Source organism: Gambusia affinis, linkage group LG20, assembly GCF_019740435.1.
Source record: "Gambusia affinis linkage group LG20, SWU_Gaff_1.0, whole genome shotgun sequence".
Classification (NCBI taxonomy): domain Eukaryota; kingdom Metazoa; phylum Chordata; class Actinopteri; order Cyprinodontiformes; family Poeciliidae; genus Gambusia; species Gambusia affinis.
Genome location: NC_057887.1, coordinates 3,325,534 through 3,346,311, shown reverse-complemented (window position 1 = coordinate 3,346,311; position 20,778 = coordinate 3,325,534). Strand labels below are relative to the sequence as shown.

Genomic DNA, 20,778 nt, shown 5'->3' with positions numbered 1-20,778 from the left:
TCCCTCCCACATCATGGCACTACCAGTTGACAGCAACTTGATGCACAGACTCATCATTCAGAAAACACCAGCAGGCCATCAGAGCTCCATCCGTGTTTCGTGAAAAGTAGGTGAAGCATCCTCGTGAAGAATAGGAGCTTTATGTTGATGCTGCACACAAAAAAGGACGACTGAGTCACCGCACATCTCATCTAGTGCATGTCTACAGAGCCCTGCACCAGTGGGCTGTGCATCTCTGCTCTTGTACCGCTGAAAAGTCAAGTGCAACAGTTGTCTCTAGAAGTCACTTGATTGATCAGTTGTTGGAACAATTATTAGTACAATTGTACAGGGCTTTCAAAATGTTTACAACATTTACTAATTAAAGGACATCTGGACGAAACACCTGGACTGGTTGTTGACACTACGGTGTCCATAATTGTCCATAATAGTTTTAACAAGCCACTCCTGTTGCGGTGACGCATGAGAAAAAGATTTCTGTGCCTCAAAGAGACTGTGGTTCATATGAAATATGTCAGTTTATTGAATGGTTTTGTGTTCTTCTTATTTTAGAATCATCTAATGCAAATAATAATAAAAAAGATTGACTGCTAACTTTGTGCTTTCACACAGAACAAATGTGCTTTATGTAATTTTTTCAGCGCATAATGACCCACAATAAGTGTAAACTTATTAAATTTCGATATAGGGCAAACCAAATTACCCTTTTTTGTTTGTTTGTTTGTTTGGTGTTGATAGGAAGCTACAAAATAAATCACCTTTAGCATCGTTAGCTGCTAGCCACTAAGGGTATTCTCACTGCCATTACGTATATTGTACTGCCTGTCACTCTGTTACCATTGTTTCTTTCCATCAAGTTTTCATTTAAAATGGTGCTAGACAAACCATGTAAAAGCTGGTGCTGGCTTCTTCTTCTGTGCTTTTGTTACCAGGTAGCGTCGGTCGACAGCCTTTAGAAACCAACTCTATCAACACAGTAGGGTAGTTCAAGGACTACTTTCTTTCTCACGTAAAAATAAGACTCCTAATTACAAAAATTGAGTGTCAAGCTTAAAGCACTCCCCTTTACATTAGGCATTAATTTGCCCCTACTTCTCCAGGCAACGTCATGGTGAGGAACCTAATGGTGCTTCCAAAATGTCCGATGAGAAATTTGGTGGCATTTTCTTTTTTTTTTGAACTTTTTTATTCAGATTTTCCAGTGTGTAGCATCTTAAGAACATGTACAAATACATGTTATCTGTGAATTGTTCATCCAGGGTCATTGCTAAAGATTAGAGAAGTCAAGTAAAAGCTAGACATAAAATGAAAATACAGAGGAATCTCCCAGCTAGACTCCCAAGTTGGGTTTGAAATGAATGCTTGAATTGAAGACCATTTTTCTATAAAGATGTCACTTTTCATCTGAAGTTTTGCCGTAATTTGTTCCATATGGTAAACCTCCCTCACTCTATTCTTCCATTGGGAAATCGTTGCTGACAGCTGCATTGATTTGAGTTTTATCACTCTGTGTGTCTTTAAATAAACTGACACGGACTGGATATAAACAGTAAAATAATGTTATTTTACTACCAATAGAAGTGAAAGTTTTAACTGTAAAAAAACCCCCAACAAAAAACAGAGAAATTCCACAAGATAGAAACACCACCTAGTTGTGTGTACTGTTAACTTTTCTTTTAAACAAATAACTCTTTATATATTCACTTAAAACATGTATTGTTTTCCAGGAATTTAATGAACTGAACTAAAGTGAAATGCTGAAAATAATCTGTAAGAATGATATTTGAATCATATTTGTGCTGACAGGCTGTTATGACACTTTTTGCCAAAGGTTGGTGAATTCAGTCCTTCTTCCATTTTACACTCTAGATAACCAAAGCTCTAGAGGCGTGCAGCAACTTCTGCAGCCGTCAAAGTGTTTATGGGTGGTGGCCGCATCACGGTTTTGAAAATGCTTTTCTTCAGCATGAACGGTAAAAGCTTGTCAGAAGATAAATGAAGCTAAAGAGAAGACGAACCGAAAGGAAAACCTGGTATGAGCTGCAAAAAGACAATGAGCCCAAATACACACCCAGAGTTACTGTATGGTGGAATGGTTTTCATATTAAAATGGTCCAGTTAAAGAATACTGAGAAGAAAAGGCTTGACAGTTCTTGAGAAAAAAACTGTCAGTATCCAGTTTGTTGGTTGAGATGTTCTCCCAACAAACTAGCAGTTATAATAGCAGCCAAATGCATTAAACTGAATCAGAGGCTGTAAATACAACAGTGAGTCAGACTTTTCTGATTAGAATTACTGTATATACAATATGCTTCGAAACAACGTAAAATTTACTTTCTATGTCATATGAAAATACCGTATTTTTCGGACTATAGAGCGCACCACACCATGAGCCACACCTACAATTTTTTTTTTTTTGAAAAACAAAACTGGAAACTGGACTATAAGCCGCTGGTATCGCTGCCGCTCTCGGTTTTCTGCAGCAGAGTGCAGCTTTCTAATAAATCTACTTGATTTATTCAGGCGCAACCCTCCGTCTGCAATGCCGAACCATGGTTTTGTTCACGCCGTCCTTACGTGCAGCGGCTCTATTTCCTTCCTGTACTGCCGGATCGATAGCACTCAACTTAAAAGCTGCATCATATGAGTTTGAAGAAATTTCTCCCTCATGCCTAGTGCTAGCATGTGCTTGTTCTAAATGAAAATTAGCACTTTCTTCTATGATTTCCAATTTTGACTTCCAATTTTGACTTCCTGCTAAAGAGCCCCCTGGCGGTTGAAGAAAAATTCACAGAACAGCCACACAGGGCTACAAACCGCATGGTTCAAAGCGTGGGAAAAAAGTAGCGGCTTATAATCCGAAAAGTACGGTAATTCAAATGGTGCAGTTTTGTATGTAAGGTTATTTATAAGGTGATTCATTATTAGGTTTTGGATTAAGTGCGTGTACGCCTGGGTGTTGGTCTCAATCGAAAAACGTAAAAAACTCAATCGAGAAATTTGTATTTATTGAGATGTGACCTGAGTTTTACAGTTTGTCCTACATCCACTTATCCCACCATTAACCCTGATGCAAAGTTAATGAAGTCTGTCACATCAGTGTGAAAAACAATGGCCTTGTCTTTGTGGTGGAAGGTGAGATGTAGCGCTGCACAGCCGGAGTGTGACCGGGTCGAGTCTGTTTGACCTGTGTTAGCTCGTTACGCTAATAGCCAATGGCTAATGGCTGCCGCTGCGTCTTATTGCAGATTTGTCAACAACGTCTAATCTACCAAGTTTGACCTGGTGATGTGTCTGCGTGTTCATGTGTAAATGATAGTTCCCTCCATGCTGGGACCCCCTGTGTTTTGATGAATTAGTCAGTAACGGCGCTGCCAATCGTGCATTAGCTCGCTTTTATGACGCCGTTTTAGTGTCATTGTAGATTGAAGAAAAGGAGTACATTATTGTCAAAAGAATAATCTCAGGGATTTTGAGAAATTTGACTCCTTCTGTTTTTTTCCATCTAGAACGGCCCTAATGTGTCATTATACACTTTTGCACTCTTGTACCTGAAGGAAAACAGGCAACTCCTCCTAAGCAAGAAGTGTAGTCTTTGTCCACACTGAAAATACTGAGATAAACTCTGATACATTTTCTAGAAAACACTTGAGAAATTTCTGAGCTCCAAAATTCCAAAATTTTTGACTTTGGAAACTCAGAAATAGCCTCTATTTTTTCTCGTAAATTTCTGAGATTCATCTTAAATCTTGAGGATTTTTTTTGCTGGGAATTTTCTTTTGACTTTTCATGCTTGGAAATGTTCTACTTTGTTTCTAGAAACTTTTCTGAGATTGGTCTCAAAATTGTTTTGGGGAAAAGTACTCCTTCGTCTTTCTGCCTACAGTGGCCATGCTTTCGCACACTTGATCCTGAAGGAGAACAAACCACTAGGTGTTGTTTTGCTTCTCACTAAAAGCCCTCCTTGGTGTGACCCTGATCCAGCAGCATCTGCCGGTGTCTCCGCTGGTTCTGCTGCTGGACGGACGGGCCGAGATGCTGAGTTCCTTTCTGCTTCCTTTGACAGACCAAGTGTGACATTATCCTCAGCGGTTTCTTCTTCTCTGACATTGTTCCAGTGATCCAGTCATCAGTCAAATCCAAAAAAAAAAAAAAAATAGAGATGACAATTAGTAAAGGAGGGGGCTGAAAGAGTGAGAAGTTTCTAAATCCAGCCTCACTGGCTCGGCCCCAGCTTCATCACTAATGATTCATCAGTGCAGAAACCCTCTGTCTTTTCCTTCTCCTCTTTCTCTGCTCTTTTTCTGGGGATTTTATTTCTTCTTTCTTTTCTCTCCCCACCATCCAGGCTCTGATTTCAGAGCTGTGAGAGGTGATTTGCAGTCGCTTGTGTGCGATCATCACCAGGCCATTGTGTTCAGCTGAGGGACGTCGACTAATGGAGCTCCTTTTTCAGGCGCCTCTCGGTCTGCGTCGGCAACAGGTACCACGCCGGGCCCCGCATAAAGGGAGACTTCAGCTCTGGGAGAACAGTGGATCACAAGGTTCACACGTTGCATTCAGACTGTAAACCCTTGTTATGTAACGGCAGCATAATCACAGGTGGCTGCTCAGATATCCTTTGCATGTCTGCGTCTAAATGAGGAGGGCTTTGCCTCCCAGGGACGCTGCTAAGTGGGACTCGCTGCTGCTTCCATGGCTACAGTTATAACACATTTTCACTATTTTCAGAACCAATAAGAGCTGGCGGAGATGTTAGAACAAGGGGGGGGAGAGAAAAAACTAGAATCCTGCGCTTGTACGCTCTGATTACCACTGCCTAGAATTGTTCTCTCACCAGTCGGGATACTTTTAGTTTTGCCACTTGTTGGATTTCAATTTTGTATCATTTTATGATAATCTGACCGCAAAAGCCAGACGATGGGTGCAGCTCAGTTAAAGAATCCGAATATGAGCGATGATGGGACTGTCAGGAGTCATCAGGGTGAAACGGCGGCCTGCGTTTGTTCTCGGGACTGTACTCCTGCCGCTTGCTTCAGCAGCAAGGTGTAATTTGCATTAATCAGGAGGGTCCTAAGAATAAACTTTTCATAATCTCTCTGGTGATGGTGACGGTGGCGTTTCATCTTTTACAATGGCACTCGCCTCGGGGAGACGCTGCATGGGAGCTCTGTTGACTTATTGCTGCTGACAGCTCAATCTCTCTCCATCATAATCAAGAGATATCAAGGAAAGAGTTTTGCCACACAAAGGAGGACATCCACTGTTCGTAGCTTGCGGTGCTAAAAAATGACATAGTGTTGGTGGGGGGTGGGAGACGAAGTATTGTGTTGTGTAGTTGAAAAATATTTATGTCACCAGTGTGATTCTCTGCACTGTTCCTAAAATGATCTGATACAGTACCCCGAAATGTTTCATGAAGTCGTTTTGAATGTTGCGAAGGGCGGTGTGCTCAAAAAAAAAAAAAAAAAAAAAAGAAGAAACTGGAGAAATCACAAGCGCTTCTTCATGATTCTGATAAATACTTCTCCTTTGACCCTTGACCTTTTGTCTCAGCAACTATTTGTTTGACAACAATGCCTCAGATTGGTAAGAGGACCTGAGGAGCCGTGGCCCCAGTGAAACGCCCGTTTGATCCGACTTCATTTCTGTTGGGCAGGGATTAGAAATGTGATATTCTTTGTACTCCCACTAACTGAAGCAGTTGTGAAAAGGCCTTCGTGTTTTCAGGTCCAGCTGGTTGTTGTTTACTGTGGCAAGAAACCAGCGAGTAGTAATAACATCATGCACCAAAAATCAAAAATAAAACAAGTAAAAATAACTCACAGTATAATCACAAAGCAACAATTTATGCTTAGTGGAGATGTATTTGATAAATTGTATATTTTGACTTCTGGATCTCTTTACTGAATTTATTTTCACTGTTACATAAATATATGGATGCATCATAACGTTCTTCAGCTGATTAAAAATAAAATTGAAGTAATTATTTTTGGACCCAAACTTGAACAATCTGGACTCGGCATGCAGCTTCAGTTATTACCCTTGGAAAGCAGCGGTCAGGCCTGCAGTCTGGGTTTAGTGATGGGCTGAACTTCAGAAACACATAAACACAGTTACAAAGTCAGCCTTCTGTCACCTGAAGAACATTCCCAGGATTAAAGAAATAACGCCCTGCCAACTCCTTCAGGATTTCTTGGTCTGATAAAGGTTTTTGACAACTTTAAACTGGATTTGTGAATCCTTTTAAAGTCAGTTATTCTTGGGGAAACATTCTGCTCTTATCATCAGTCCTTGAACGTTTCTCAAAGTCAGTGGACTAACTGCTAACTGCTAATTTACACGACATTTGGGCCCTGAAGTGCCATAAGCCCCGTTAATCAGTTAGTGACAATATATATATAAAAAAACTTTTCGAAAGGGGGCAAATATGTTTTCACAGCCATGTCTTCTTAAGAGAGCTCATTCTGTATAGGTTTAAGAATATCTCTGGAGCTCAGATGTAGGTGGAAATAAACTGGCATTTCGTCTGAATGTACAATTAGCTGCTGAGTCACAATCTGTCTCACGATGAATGTTTGAAATGAAACTGTTTTCAGGAATACTAAGTGGTTTAATAATTGTTTAAATTGGAATTTGATTCATAAAATCAGTAATTACCATTTACACAAAACAAGAATCAGACTTGCAGAACCAACATTTAGTTTTATCAGAACAAGAATTCAGAGAAAAACCTACTAGTTTATAAATTATGGACTACTTGTTGTTATTAAACATGGGGAACCAAGTTTCATACTTTTACCTTCTTGTCTTTCTTTTGGTTTGTTGTTTTGTTTGTATTTCCTTCTAATTCATATAAAGCACTTTGAGTTGCCTTGTTGCTGAAAATCTACTATGTAAATAAAATGACCTCACCATAAATAATTCATAATTGAATCATTGATGGCATCTTAAAATACCACTAACTGTTAGATGGTAAATGTAACATGACGAATGTCAGCACATTTCCATCCAACCAACCAACCAGCTGCAGCTTTGCTGCTGGTCATAAGTACGTATCATATATTCTAACATCTCCTTACAGATTTTCACATGATGAATACTTTGGCTTAAAGACTTTTACCTCCTAATTGTAAGGTGGGATACACAGATTTCAAACTGTTTTAAGGTTAGCTTAAAGCTTCTGGATGTTTAACAGTGCAGATCAAGGTACAGACTTTTAGCGGCTCAATCCAAGTCAGATTGGACCGGGCAGTGCCTCTGAACGGTGGATCACTCGGCTCGTGCGTCGATGAAGAACGCAGCTAGCTGCGAGAACTAATGTGATTTGCAGGACACATAAAACAAGAACCAGACTTGGAGAACCAACATTTAGTTTTATCAGAACAAGAATTCAGAGAAAACACTACTAGTTTATAGTAGGACATAATTCAGGTTTAGCTACTGATTATGTCCAGGTTTAAGCTTTGATTTGGACTGGGCCATTGTGACACAGAATGCTGAGAAGGATGTGACATACTGCACTGTTCTCACACGACTCAACCAGTCCGCTTAGTCAATTTAATAACCATCTGAAAGAAAGAGCAATTTTCTGAGGTACTATAAATGCGCCGTCCCTCAGTCTTGAACCTCTACTTTTCCACAGTTGATTCATTTGGTAACAAAATCCAGGGGTTGGCGGCCGACTGTCCATGGATGTGTTTGGTCACAGCTCTGCAGCTCCTGCACCGACATCCAGGGGGTGGAACATTAATCGGCTCAGTATCCAGTGTCCTCTGGCGACCTTGACCTTCTTTCAGAATACTAACTGAGTCATTGGTGAACTAATTAGGAATATTAACTCATCAGCCATTTTGTTTAAAAACTTTCTCTAACACATTTACATTGTATTTGAAATTGCAAATATTCCTAATTGATGATCAAGTCTTCATGAATGTGCTTAGTCAGTGGGATTCATTTCTCTGTTCTCACCTGAACTCTGATCTTAAGGTGTGTTCATGTGAGCTGGATTTATATTACAGCTATTTGCAACATGAAACCAGTCAATAGGAGCAAGTTACACATCAAGCCTGCTTTGTGTGGAAGATGCTGAACAGCTAAGTGACATAATTAGTGGGGGGGAAAAAAAACAAGCTACTGTGACACGTTACCTTGAGTTTGAGTTAGCTTGATGCTGCTGAGCGACAAGCTAATCTGTCCTTTTTAATGGTAGAAACCTCCATAAGAACCCGACTCCAAGTGTTCTGACTGACAAAGAGAGCGCTGAGAGTTAATGATGCGAGTGACAGGAACAGCTCCAGCATTGTCTCCTTCCACTGAAGAGACGCAGCTAAACGCTGAGGCACTCAGCCAGGTGAACAACAAACGGCATGCACATTTACACTTTGGTTCCTGAACAATCTTTCAACTAATTTAACTTTCCTTGAACTTAAAAAAAAATTCTTTCTTTTTTTTTTATTTACCCAGGCTGTTTTGTGTGTGTATGTGTGCGTGTGTGTGTGTGTGTGAGAGAGAGAGAGAGAGGTAAAAGCCAGGTAGTTTATGTAGGCACATTACAAAAACACAATGTCTTATAAAGTATTTTAGTCTAGCTTCTTGTGCAAACATCTTGGTACAATGGAAATAAGACAAGACTAACTTAGAAGTAACCTTTCAGCAAGATATCAGTGCTTGTTGAATATTAATGAAAAGGTACATGTTATGACATGTAATAATTGAAATAATCTGCCAGGGAAAATAGTAGCTTTTCATCAATATTTAGGAATTGTTGACTTAAAACAAGCTGCTTTATCCTGCAGAAAAGTCACTTGTAAAAGAAAATATCAAAATATCCCATAATTATTTCCATTTGAAGTGGGAATAACCTGGATCCTGAGGTGAGACTGAATACCAGAGTGAGTTTTCTGAGGCCTCTGGTAAGGGATTTTTATAAAAGACTAAAAACAATTTCAATTCAACCATTCCACTATATGGACACCATAGCATAAAAAGTGGAGGACATTCAAAGCAATCGATGGGCATGTTGGCAGTATAATTATTAGAATAGAATCAAAATTACATTAAAACCATGGTTACATTTACAGTAAAATTGTTATAGATTTGCAGTAAAACTAATACATTTCATTAAAACTGTAATTGAATTTTGCTGTAATTTTTACAGCAAGTGGTTGACAAACCGTCAGCCAGTACTTGACTGTAAATTATAGAGTAATTTTCTTTTTTGAAGTCCAAGAAAGCAGATCGCCAGATGGTAACAGGAGAAAGATGCTCAAGTTCAACTTTGACAGGAAGTGGGTAAAGAGCAAAACATTTGCACTGAGAAAAACATAAAAGTCTGGCTAAAATTTTCCTGAGAGACCCAAACATTTGAAATAATGCTCTTTACCCATTATTCCAAATGGGTAAAGAGCATCATCCATGCTATCCAACTAAAAAAAAAAATTAGGAAAACTTTAAGAAAATTATTGACCCCAAGCAAAATAATATTTCTTATAATATTAAATTAAAACTACTCAAACGATCCCTTTAAAAGTCGTAGATGGTCGATCGTGATTGCATCGACCATCTTTGTGTGAAAGTTGACATTTTGAAAATAAATTCCTTTAATGCAAACAAGCCAATTTTGAAAAAACCCCAACAAACTCTAAAAAGCTTTGGCATTAGGATGAGGATTTTTTTTGTTTGCTTGTTTTTTGGCTGTATCAAAATTGGTTTATTTCGCAAAACTGCAGTGGAAACACTTTTTTTCGCATCCCTTCAGTCACATTGTCAGGATCCTGTGTGTGTGTGTGTGTGTGAGTGAGAGAGTAACGCATCTTCTCTAGCGAGGATCTTGGTGAGGAGCCAGGGCAGTCGACGCACGTGGAGATCATCAGCCTCATCAGGGTGTGGAAACAAAGGAGATGCAGATCCGTCAACCACTGCTGGAGGATTAACGCTACCGGTAGTCTCTCTCAGGCTCTCTCTCGTTGTCTGCTAGTTTAGCTGATGTTTAGTCTTTGAGCTTGTTATCTTAGTCTCTCAGCCTTGTGTTGCTCTGTCCAGGTTTCATCAAGGAGATTTCCAAGTTGGAGTGATCCCTCTGTTTCCTCCTACCGAGTCTCTTTCCTGCAAGGAACCTGCCTGCCTGCTCCGCCCATTCCCAGTCATCATTAGATTCTATCTGGACCTTCGGCCCACTTATCCCCACCAAAACTCCCCACGGGATCCAGGACAACCTTCCCCCTACGGTTCACCTGAACCGCCATACAAGTAAGCCGCTTCTATTTGCTTAAGGAGCACTCACCCCAGACCACCAGTAACACCGCTCTGTTTCAGGTGCCGCTGTTCGCGCATAGCTGTCAAATCCCGAGACGCTACGTGGAGCTGTCTTTGTTATCCGATCTTTTGTTAATAAATTCCCTTCTTCTTACTTGGACTTGTTGAGTCTGCATGTGGGTCAGAAGATTAGAGCCGAACATGGCAGAATCCTCCAGCCAATCAGACCCAGCAGAACCAACTCAGGATCCCAATCTGGATCATGCTGTGCTCGTCCGTCATGATTCCATGCTCAAGTCCTTATATGAGCAACAGGTTAACACTAACCAGCGCTTAGACCAGTTTTCCCAGATTCTCAAGGACTTTTCCCAACGACCGGTTTCTGCAGGCCCTTCTCCCGCAGTTCCGCCACCGGCTGCAGTCCCGCCTCCTGCCCTTGCCAGCGCATCCGCCTCACCGGCGCAGACATCTCCCCTCCCCGTACGATTCAAAGAGGTCTCGCCACCTACTCCGGAGCCCTACGCAGGAGAAATAGGTAAATGTGGAGGTTTTTTGTTACAGTGCTCTTTAGTTTTTTCCTTTTCACCCCAGGGTTTCCAGACAGATGCAGCAAAGATCTCCTACGTAATTGGGTTGTTAAGGGGAAGAGCGCTTAAGTGGGCGGAGGCTAAGATGGGACAGCAAACATTGTTTCAGGGCACTTATGATTCGTTTTTGTCTTCGTTTAAGCAAACCTTTGGTTATACAGAGTCTCGTTCAGAGATTACCCGCAAGCTTTGGAAGTTAAGGCAGGGTGGCCAGGCTGTGGCAGATTTCGCTATTGATTTTAGAACTTTGGCCGCTTCTTCCGGCTGGAACACGGAGGCATTAAAGGGAGCCTTTCTGCAGGCTCTGAATGACAATATAAAGGACGAATTGGCTTATCGAGATGAACCAGGATCATTGGAGGATCTCATTACACTAGCTATTAGGATAGATAATAGGATCCGGGACAGAACCCGATCCAAGAAGGATCTGCATTTCTGTTCTAACATGGCTGAATCCAATACATTCTCTACAGATCTGAGCCCTGAGGAACCTATGCAGATAGGTAGAACCAGACTCACCCCTGAGGAACGACAGCGTCGTTTGAGATCTGGAGCCTGTCTTTATTGTGGTCAGACAGGACATTATGTCGCCAACTGTAAGAATCTGCCAAAAGACAAGGCTCACCATTAGCTACGGGAGGAGTGGTGGGCAGCTCTAAGAAGAATTCCCGTTTTACCTTACCATGTTCATTGATAACTTGTAACCAGTCCTTCCAGACATTTGTTTTAGTTGATTCTGGATGTGAACAGAACCTCATGGATAACGATCTGGTTAATCAACTCCACATACCCACAGTTCCCCTTCCTACTCCAGTTTTGGTCTCGGCTCTGGATGGTAAGGCTTTACCAGTTATAACTCATCGCACTATTCCCATCGAACTTTTAGTGTCGGGAAATCATCGGGATGATAACCTTTTTTGTTTTTCCCTCACCTCAGTCGCCAGTGGTTCTAGGCTATCCATGGCTCAACTGCCATAATCCTCACCTTGACTGGAGGAGCAGTCGGGTGGAGTCTTGGAGCAAACACTGTTTATCATCATGTCTGCAATCTGCTCTTCCCCCAGCAGTTTCTCATCCAGAGGATGAACCCTCCCCAGTCGACTTGGCCAACGTGCCATCCGAATACCATAACCTCCACATGGTTTTCAGTAAGTCCAGAGCTCTCTCTCTCCCTCCTCATCGTCCATACGATTGTCCTATTGACCTCCTTCCAGGAGCACCTCTGCCCACCAGCCGTCTGTACAGCATATCCAAACCCGAAAGAGAGAGCATGGAGAAGTACATCAGTGAATCCCTGGCAGCTGGCATAATCCGTTCTTCTACCTCACCCGTGGGAGCCGGCTTCTTCTTCGTCGGTAAGAAGGATGGAACACTCAGACCTTGTATCGATTACAGGGCGTTAAACCAAATCACTGTTAAGAATAAATACCCACTACCATTACTCGCTTCAGCTTTGGAACTCGTTCAGGGGGCCACCATATTCACCAAGCTTGATCTCCGTAATGCTTACCATTTAATCAGAATGCGAGAGGGAGACGAGTGGAAAACGGCGTTTAGGACACCACTCGGCCATTTTGAATATTTGGTTATGCCCTTTGGTCTCATGAATGCACCAGCAGTGTTCCAGTCGCTAGTTAATGATGTCCTTAGGGATTATCTTAATCAGTTTGTTTTTGTCTATCTTGATGACATCCTTATTTTTTCGAGATCCTTAGAGGAACATAGGGAGCATGTTCGTCTGGTTCTTCAGCGTCTTTTGGAGAACCAGCTGTTCGTGAAGGCTGAGAAATGCGAGTTCCATGCGTCGTCAGTGACATTCCTGGGTTATGTTTTGAGCAGCGGGCAGGTGAAGACGGACCCGGCTAAGGTTCAGGCGGTCTTGGACTGGCCAACCCCAACATCTCGTAAACAACTTCAACGTTTTCTGGGGTTTGCCAATTTCTACCGTCGGTTCATTAAGAACTATAGTCAGACTGTCCTACCTCTCACCAGCCTGACATCCACCAAGGCTAGTTTTAGTTGGTCACCTACAGCAGAACAAAGTTTCTTAGAACTGAAGAGGAGGTTTGCTGCTGCGCCCATCCTCATGCAGCCTGACCCCCTGAAGCAGTTTGTTGTCGAGGTGGATGCCTCCGATTCTGGAGTGGGGGCAGTTCTGTCACAAGTTTCTTCCAGTGACAACAGATTACACCCCTGTGCGTTCTTCTCCCGTCGTCTATCATCAGCAGAAAGAAACTACGATGTAGGAGATAGGGAACTTTTGGCCATGAAGATGGCTTTTGATGAGTGGCGTCACTGGTTAGAGGGGGCTGAGCATCCCATTGTTGTCTGGACTGACCACAAGAACCTTGCTTACCTTCAGCAAGCTAAGAGGTTGAACCCCAGACAGTCCCGCTGGTCTCTCTTTTTCTCCAGGTTCAACTTTACTATCTCATAAAGGCCAGGTTCCAGAAACACCAAGCCAGACGCACTTTCTAGACTCTTCTCCTCAGATCATGACATACCAGCTGCCACCATCATTCCACCATCGTGTGTAGTTGGAGCCCTTTCTTGGGAGATTAAGGACCAGGTGCTGGCAGCTCAACAGACCGAACCTGGTCCTGTTAATAAACCACCCAACCGTTTGTACGTCCCCTCTTCAGTCAGAGCTCGTCTTATTCATTGGGCTCACACAGCAAAGTTTTCGTGTCATCCTGGCATTAATAGAACTGTCACCCTGATCAGACGGAACTTTTGGTGGCCATCTTTATTTAGAGATGTAAAGGACTACGTGCTGGCCTGTTCAGTTTGTGCTCGTAATAAGACTCGGAATCAACCTCCTAGTGGGTTACTTCACCCACTTCCTGTTCCCAAACGTCCCTGGTCACATATAGCTCTCGATTTCGTTACTGGGTTACCACCTTCAAAAGGCTTCACCACCATCCTAACTGTCGTAGACCGTTTCTCTAAGGCCTGCCACCTGGTTCCCTTACGAAAACTCCCCACCGCCATGCAGACTGCTCAGCTCCTGACCAAACATGTGTTTCGCCTGCATGGCATTCCCGCTGAAATTCTTTCTGACAGAGGTCCGCAGTTTGTTTCGAGAGTTTGGAAGGGTTTTGGGACAGCCCTGGGAGCCAAGGTTGCCCTTAGTTCTGGGTTTCACCCCCAGACTAATGGTCAGACTGAGCGTCTGAACCAGGAGCTTGAGGCCGCCCTTCGTTGTCTCTGTTCTTCGCACCCTTCCTCCTGGAGTGTACACTTACCTTGGGTGGAGTACGCCCACAACAGTCACACTTCAACTGCTACTGGTCTTTCTCCTTTTGAGTCGTCTCTTGGTTATCAGCCTCCTCTGTTTCCGTCGGATGAACAACAAGCATCAGTCACCTCTGTCCGCCATCACCTCCGCCGTTGCAGACACATCTGGGCCCTTACTAATGCTGCCCTCAACCGGACGGCCGAGGTGAATCGCAGATTGGCAGATCGTAAGAGAACCCCTGCCCCTTCATTCTCACCTGGACAGGAGGTTTGGCTTTCCACACGTGATATCAATCTCAAATCATCAAATCGCAAACTGTCCCCTCGATTTATTGGTCCTTTTAAAATAACCTCTGTTCTCAGTCCTTTAGCCGTGCGCCTCAAACTGCCTGAGGGATTGAAGATTCATCCTGTTTTTCATGTCTCCCTCCTTAAGCCTGTCCGTTCTAGTCCTCTTTGTCCCCCTTCCGGACCCCCGCCGCCCGCCCGGGATATCGATGGCCACCCTGCCTATGACGTCACTAAGATCCTGGCTGTTCGTCGTCGGGGTAGAGGATTCCAGTATTTAGTGGACTGGCGTGGTTATGGGCCTGAGGAACGGTCTTGGGTTCCCCGTTCGTTCATCCTCGACCCTGATCTCATTCGGGACTTTGAGGCTTCGCATGGGTCGTCCTTGTCCCGACCGCCAGGAGGCGGTCTTTAGTGGGGGGGTGGTGTCAGGATCCTGTGTGTGTGTGTGTGTGTGAGTGAGAGAGTAACGCATCTTCTCTAGCGAGGATCTTGGTGAGGAGCCAGGGCAGTCGACGCACGTGGAGATCATCAGCCTCATCAGGGTGTGGAAACAAAGGAGATGCAGATCCGTCAACCACTGCTGGAGGATTAACGCTACCGGTAGTCTCTCTCAGGCTCTCTCTCGTTGTCTGCTAGTTTAGCTGATGTTTAGTCTTTGAGCTTGTTATCTTAGTCTCTCAGCCTTGTGTTGCTCTGTCCAGGTTTCGTCAAGGAGATTTCCAAGTTGGAGTGATCCCTCTGTTTCCTCCTACCGAGTCTCTTTCCTGCAAGGAACCTGCCTGCCTGCTCCGCCCATTCCCAGTCATCATTAGATTCTATCTGGACCTTCGGCCCACTTATCCCCACCAAAACTCCCCACGGGATCCAGGACAACCTTCCCCCTACGGTTCACCTGAACCGCCATACAAGTAAGCCGCTTCTATTTGCTTAAGGAGCACTCACCCCAGACCACCAGTAACACCGCTCTGTTTCAGGTGCCGCTGTTCGCGCATAGCTGTCAAATCCCGAGACGCTACGTGGAGCTGTCTTTGTTATCCGATCTTTTGTTAATAAATTCCCTTCTTCTTACTTGGACTTGTTGAGTCTGCATGTGGGTCAGAAGATTAGAGCCGAACATGGCACACATGATCAACAATCGGATGTTGCCACCGGCACAAACCACAAAGAAGAAGACAGGAAGTAGTTGGAAGGTCAAGGTGCTGCATGTCTGTAATGACATATCATGTGGACAAATATGATGTGATTAATTGAATATAAATATGATGTGACCATTGGAAACAACTCAATTGCGAAATTGTGTCTTTGGTTTTTTTTTCGACATTAGCGGAATATTGGCAAAGTTTTGCAAACCTTTGTAATGGAAACGCTGCTTCTGATAACATTGTGACTTCCATGTGTCATCCTTCTGTTCTTCTAACCTTGGTGGCGAAGCAGCGGCCATGGAACAGTTTCTATGTCTTTGACTTAGTTTCTAATAATGTGGCCAATCACTGAAGTGTGAACATGTGACTTCAGTGGAAGAGAGAAAAAGGGCAGAAAACAAGAACATGTGGCGTCACTCTCCACAAGGTCACAAAGTAGAATGAACATGACGTCCTCACCCAGAACTCTTCCTGAATTAAGAAAAAGGAAAAAAAGGTAATAAGAGCTGCTGTGTGTTTAAACTGTGAAGCGCTCCATGTGCTCACGTTCACACCGGGATGTGTGGGCGGGCTCACATCTGTGCTCCAACTTGTCTCCTTGTTCTGAGCTTCTTTTACTATCGCATGATCTACACAGAAGAGTGTGTGTGTGTGTGTGTGTGTGTGTGGGTGTGTGTGCACGTACAGCTATTTGTAGCAGGTCTGGTTCCCTGGAAACCCATCCTCCATCTGTCGGTTTCGCACAGCCCAGTCCCGCCAAGCCCTAATTTTACCCTAAATTTACCAGCTGACCCCCTTTTTTATTTCTTGGTGGCATCACTGATACCTTCTCTGTGCTCTCTCACTCACTCTCGCTCTCTGCTTTCTCCTCTTTCTGACCAACACCTTTCTTAAAGGTGCAGTAACACCCATCAAGAACTATCTTTACTCTCCATATGCTCTTTCACACACTAAAGCACAGTTTCACACCTTTACGCTCTGTTCTGACACGAGAATAGACTGAAAATGGTACATTTATGCTAAACGGCAGAGAGCTTTTGGAAGTCAGAAATACCACCAGCGGAAGGAAAAGCCATGACGAGTTTTCCCTGAGTGTTGGTTTCTGGCATATAGGAAGCAAACAATCAGGCCTTCAGCCATGGAGAAATTAATTAATCAGTGTTGCATATGGTGGAGGGAGGGGTTTTCTGTAAGCGTATGGCAAAATGTCGCTTGTCCCTTCAGCTCGGGGCCTTTTGGAGGAAGGAGACAGGCCATTCATAAGACTGAACTGAGAGGTGCTGGTTTGTATGAGAGATGGAAAAGGAAATAAAAATCAGGACATGCAAGAAGCTTGTGCTTTATTAATGACAAAAAAAAAGTTTTTTGTGTTTTTAAAATGATTGCGACTTGAAAAACACAATTATTTTAAAGCTGCTGTATTTAACTTTTATAAAAATGTATGTTTTGTAGATATTTGTTCAAATTGTAGTTATTTGGTAACTGTATAAGACAGATAATCTGTAAACAGATTCTAGGTCCTCTGCCTTTTAAATGCATCTGTCTCAATCTGCTCTCAACTATCCCTTGATTAAAGGAGAACGGATTCAGTTTTTTTAAGACGGATGATGCGCAGCAGCTGCTGGCAGCAGACCCACAGCACTCTCTACGTGTCAGCTGGATTCTCTGCTGAGGCTTTAATTCGCCTCATCCCATCCCAGCAAAAGGCACTCAATGGCTCCACTCGTCAGACCCAGGGGCCAAACATTTCTGCCTTTGTTCCCTTGGCAGAGGTCGGGTTTAAAGGGATGACCAGGACAAGGGACGGTGTTCAGCAACTTTTTGGGTCGATTGTTGCTGTATGCAAAGCTGGTTAAAGGGGGGAGGTTATACTGTACTTTCTGTCAATTGTTTGTATAAATCTGACAGAGAAGCAGATGCATTGTGTGGACTCCAGGTGCTGCTCGTGCTTTTGATTTCCAAAATCTGACCTCAGTCTCTCTTTGTAGGAAGTGCAGATTAGATGACTTTAGTAATCGCTGACCTTGTCCTCAATAATGAGTAAAATTCACTGTTGGCTTTTATTCCGGCCAATAACTTAGCAACGCCTTTAATCCTGTGTCAATCATTTGTTAATATGTAGATTTGCAAGCCTGAAACCCCTTCAGTATTACTGTAACAATGTGTTTGCTTTGAATTCAGAAATTACTCTCTTTGCAGAAGGCCATAGAACTTAAAGGGGCAGTATTATGTCTTTTCCAGTCGCTGTTTTATAGCATTATCAAGTAACCGTCAGATGCTATAGAAAATGCTATATACCAAATAAGAATTTTGACTTTGTAATGTAACACCTTGAAATTGAGTTTCTGTCTCTTTAAGAACTTCTGCTCTTTCTGAAACTCCGCCTCCAGAAAGTTATCACAACATGGCTCCTCTATCAATCCTTTAACAAGGTTTTTACCAGCATTACACTGAGATGTAGTTCCTACAATGAGCTCAGTAGAAGCTCAGTTCCAGGTGTTTGCTAATTGCTCCTGGCTAGTCTGAAGGAGCTGAGTGGAGGAGTCGCAGGGAACAGTTGTTTCGTGACGAGGAAGCTAGAAAACTGCTATTCTGAAGTTGGGGCTAGGTCCAACCAGGTGTTTTGCACAGGTAAATGGTTGCCATGGAGATTAAATGACTTCTCTGAACTTTCAGTTTTATTAAGCCAGAACTGAATTTGCTTCAGCCTTATACAAAATCTAAAAAGCTGACCAAAGCGGACCCAACCTGAGCCGTAACTAGATTCAGTGATGAGTTATTCCTCACTGAGTGATCATCTTACTGTGTTTGTCAAAATATAATCAGAAATTTTTTTCAGTCTTTTTTTCATGTTTTAACTTAACTTAGAATTAGACAATCATAAACGGTCCAGCTTGTTGGCTGAACTGAAATGTTAATTCTACTAAACAAACTGTTTGTGAAATCAAACATAGTTTGAGCATTTTTTTTTACTCTATGGTGTAAATATACAAAAATTTTTTACTTTTAAAGGAAGCCAAGTTTTTGATTATCAATGATGCTAAGGCTTTTGTGTAGGTTTTAAGCAGTCTGTGTGCCCAGAGACACCGTGGTATTCTAACAGTGTCTACCTGTGTGTAACTTGTCGCTGACCCAGTATAAGCTAACTGGGTGGAATGGTTCTTTTTTTGAGCCACTGTCCCTCTAACAGCTCTCATCGTGGGTGTGTGGGTTAGAAGTGAGAAACAGACTGAGGCTGTGTGAAACGGTTGAAATCAGTCCTTAAATGATTTGTGGGAATCACGTCGTGTTTGGCTAAGATCCGGTTTCGGTGCCAATATTTAGTAAAACGTGAAGCTCCTGGTTTAGAACAGCATCTTTTAACTGTGAGCTAATGTGACTGTTGCCATTTTAGATCCTGACACATAAATCTTAAAGGTACAGTAACGTTTATGTATCTTTTTTTTTCAATTTTTTTAAAAACTATACCTGGTTGAAGAAATGCACCATCAAAAACAACTAATCAGAGCCAGGAGGAGGGTCTTAGTGCTATCAATCATCCTCATGTACTCGCTGCTAAATGTGCTAATGGTGGAGAAACAACCATTTATCCTCCATCATCGGTGGCTATGCTAGCTAGTTAGCTGTACTTGACAGGCTGTGGGAGAAAGGGAGAGAGGGGAATGAGCAGCACCATACGTGATTGATAGTGCTAAGATCCGCCTCCTGGCCCTGATTGGTTGTTTTAGTTAGCATGAAGGCAGAAGAGCTTGATTTTTTTTTTTTTTTTTTTTTTTTTTTTTTACAGATCATCTGTCTCATACTGCCATGACAGAGTGACAATTTGACAAATATATAAAAATTATAAAACACTCAAAAGATATATTTGTATTTTCTTATATCACATAGTGAAATTACAGTTTTCTTATAGATTATCCATTTTGTCTTTTTTGCTTCTCATGGTGTGTTTTGTACGTATTATTTTTCTTTTCTTGCTTTCATTTCTTGATACTGTCTTTTCGGACTGCATGCTTTTTAAACGAGATGCTGCATTTTCAAAATTTTTAAATCAAATTTGTACAATTTACAATATTTACAGAAAACGTGTAAGCAGTGCTTCACGTGGAAGAGGTTTGTCGGAAAAAAACTAGCTGCAAACACGTCACACCTGCACCCATAGTGGTGGCAGCATCATGCTGAGGGGACACAGCTCCGGCGCAGGGTGGAGGATGCAGCTCTAAGAGGACTGAAGATGGATGGAGTTAAACGACAAAAAAAATTGACCTTTTTTAATACAGAAATGTGAGCTTTATGAAAAGTATGCTTGGCCTACATAGGGGTTGTTATTTTGAAAATCTGACAAACATGCCTGCATATCCTAATGTGTTAACTATGACTGCATGAAGAGCAGCATTTTCTTTCCTCTTTTAACCCTTAACTAGCGGCGAAAAAGGCAGAGCATTCAAACAAACTAGATTTGTCTTATGGATGGTTCATCGCCAGTTAAGGGGTTAAAATATTTGATTCCAACAACAACCTCTGTAACGTGTAGCTGATTACATTTCTAAAGAAGTTTCTTTTTAACGAGAAGAAAAAAATAATACATTTCTGAACGCTAAATAACTAGGCATAGCCTCTGAATGGCATGATGCTGCCACCACCAGGCATCGCCACTGGGATCCGGACTAATGACGTTTGTAAATCTTAAATGACTTTCAATAAAGAATAGTTAATGCACAATATGTTTTTTTTTCATGTTTTGCTCCTTCAGAGCATCTCATGTTGATTGGTTAACAGCCAGAGCTTCCTCCTGCTGTGCTCCTGTTTCAGCCGTTGGCCCCCCTGCGTGTGTCGGCCCCGGGACTGAACCCGCAGCATCATGAAAGAAGAGGTGCAAATTTGGCACTCAGCACTCGTCTCTATTACACTCCTATTAAGCCTGATAATACACACAGCGGGGAGATCAGAGACAGAGAACACCTCCTGAGGTGTCGTCTCACCTGTAACTTCATCTCGTCTCTATTAAAGAATTAAGCTCTTTGAAAAAAATGAAAATAAAAATAAAATACTCGAGTGCGATTCAGGTAAGATGGAATGAAGAGCGAACAGGGTTAGTGGAGGACTTACTGCAATTTCAGATTTAGTCAGAACTACTCAGACCCTGTCAATTTTTGTTCGACCTGGTCAGAGTCCAAAATTTTGGATGCAGCTGCAACATCTCTGAAAATATTCCCCACCCACAGGCAGCTCTTAGTCCAAACCGGCAGCCTCCGCAGATGAGTTTG

At 42.5% G+C, this 20,778-nt stretch overlaps 1 protein-coding gene across 1 annotated transcript in view; it reads left to right on the top strand.

Annotated features, from left to right (window-relative positions):
• Positions 1–20,778, top strand: part of med24 (mediator complex subunit 24) — a 76,638-nt gene that overhangs the window by 20,701 nt on the left and 35,159 nt on the right. The window lies entirely within an intron of this gene.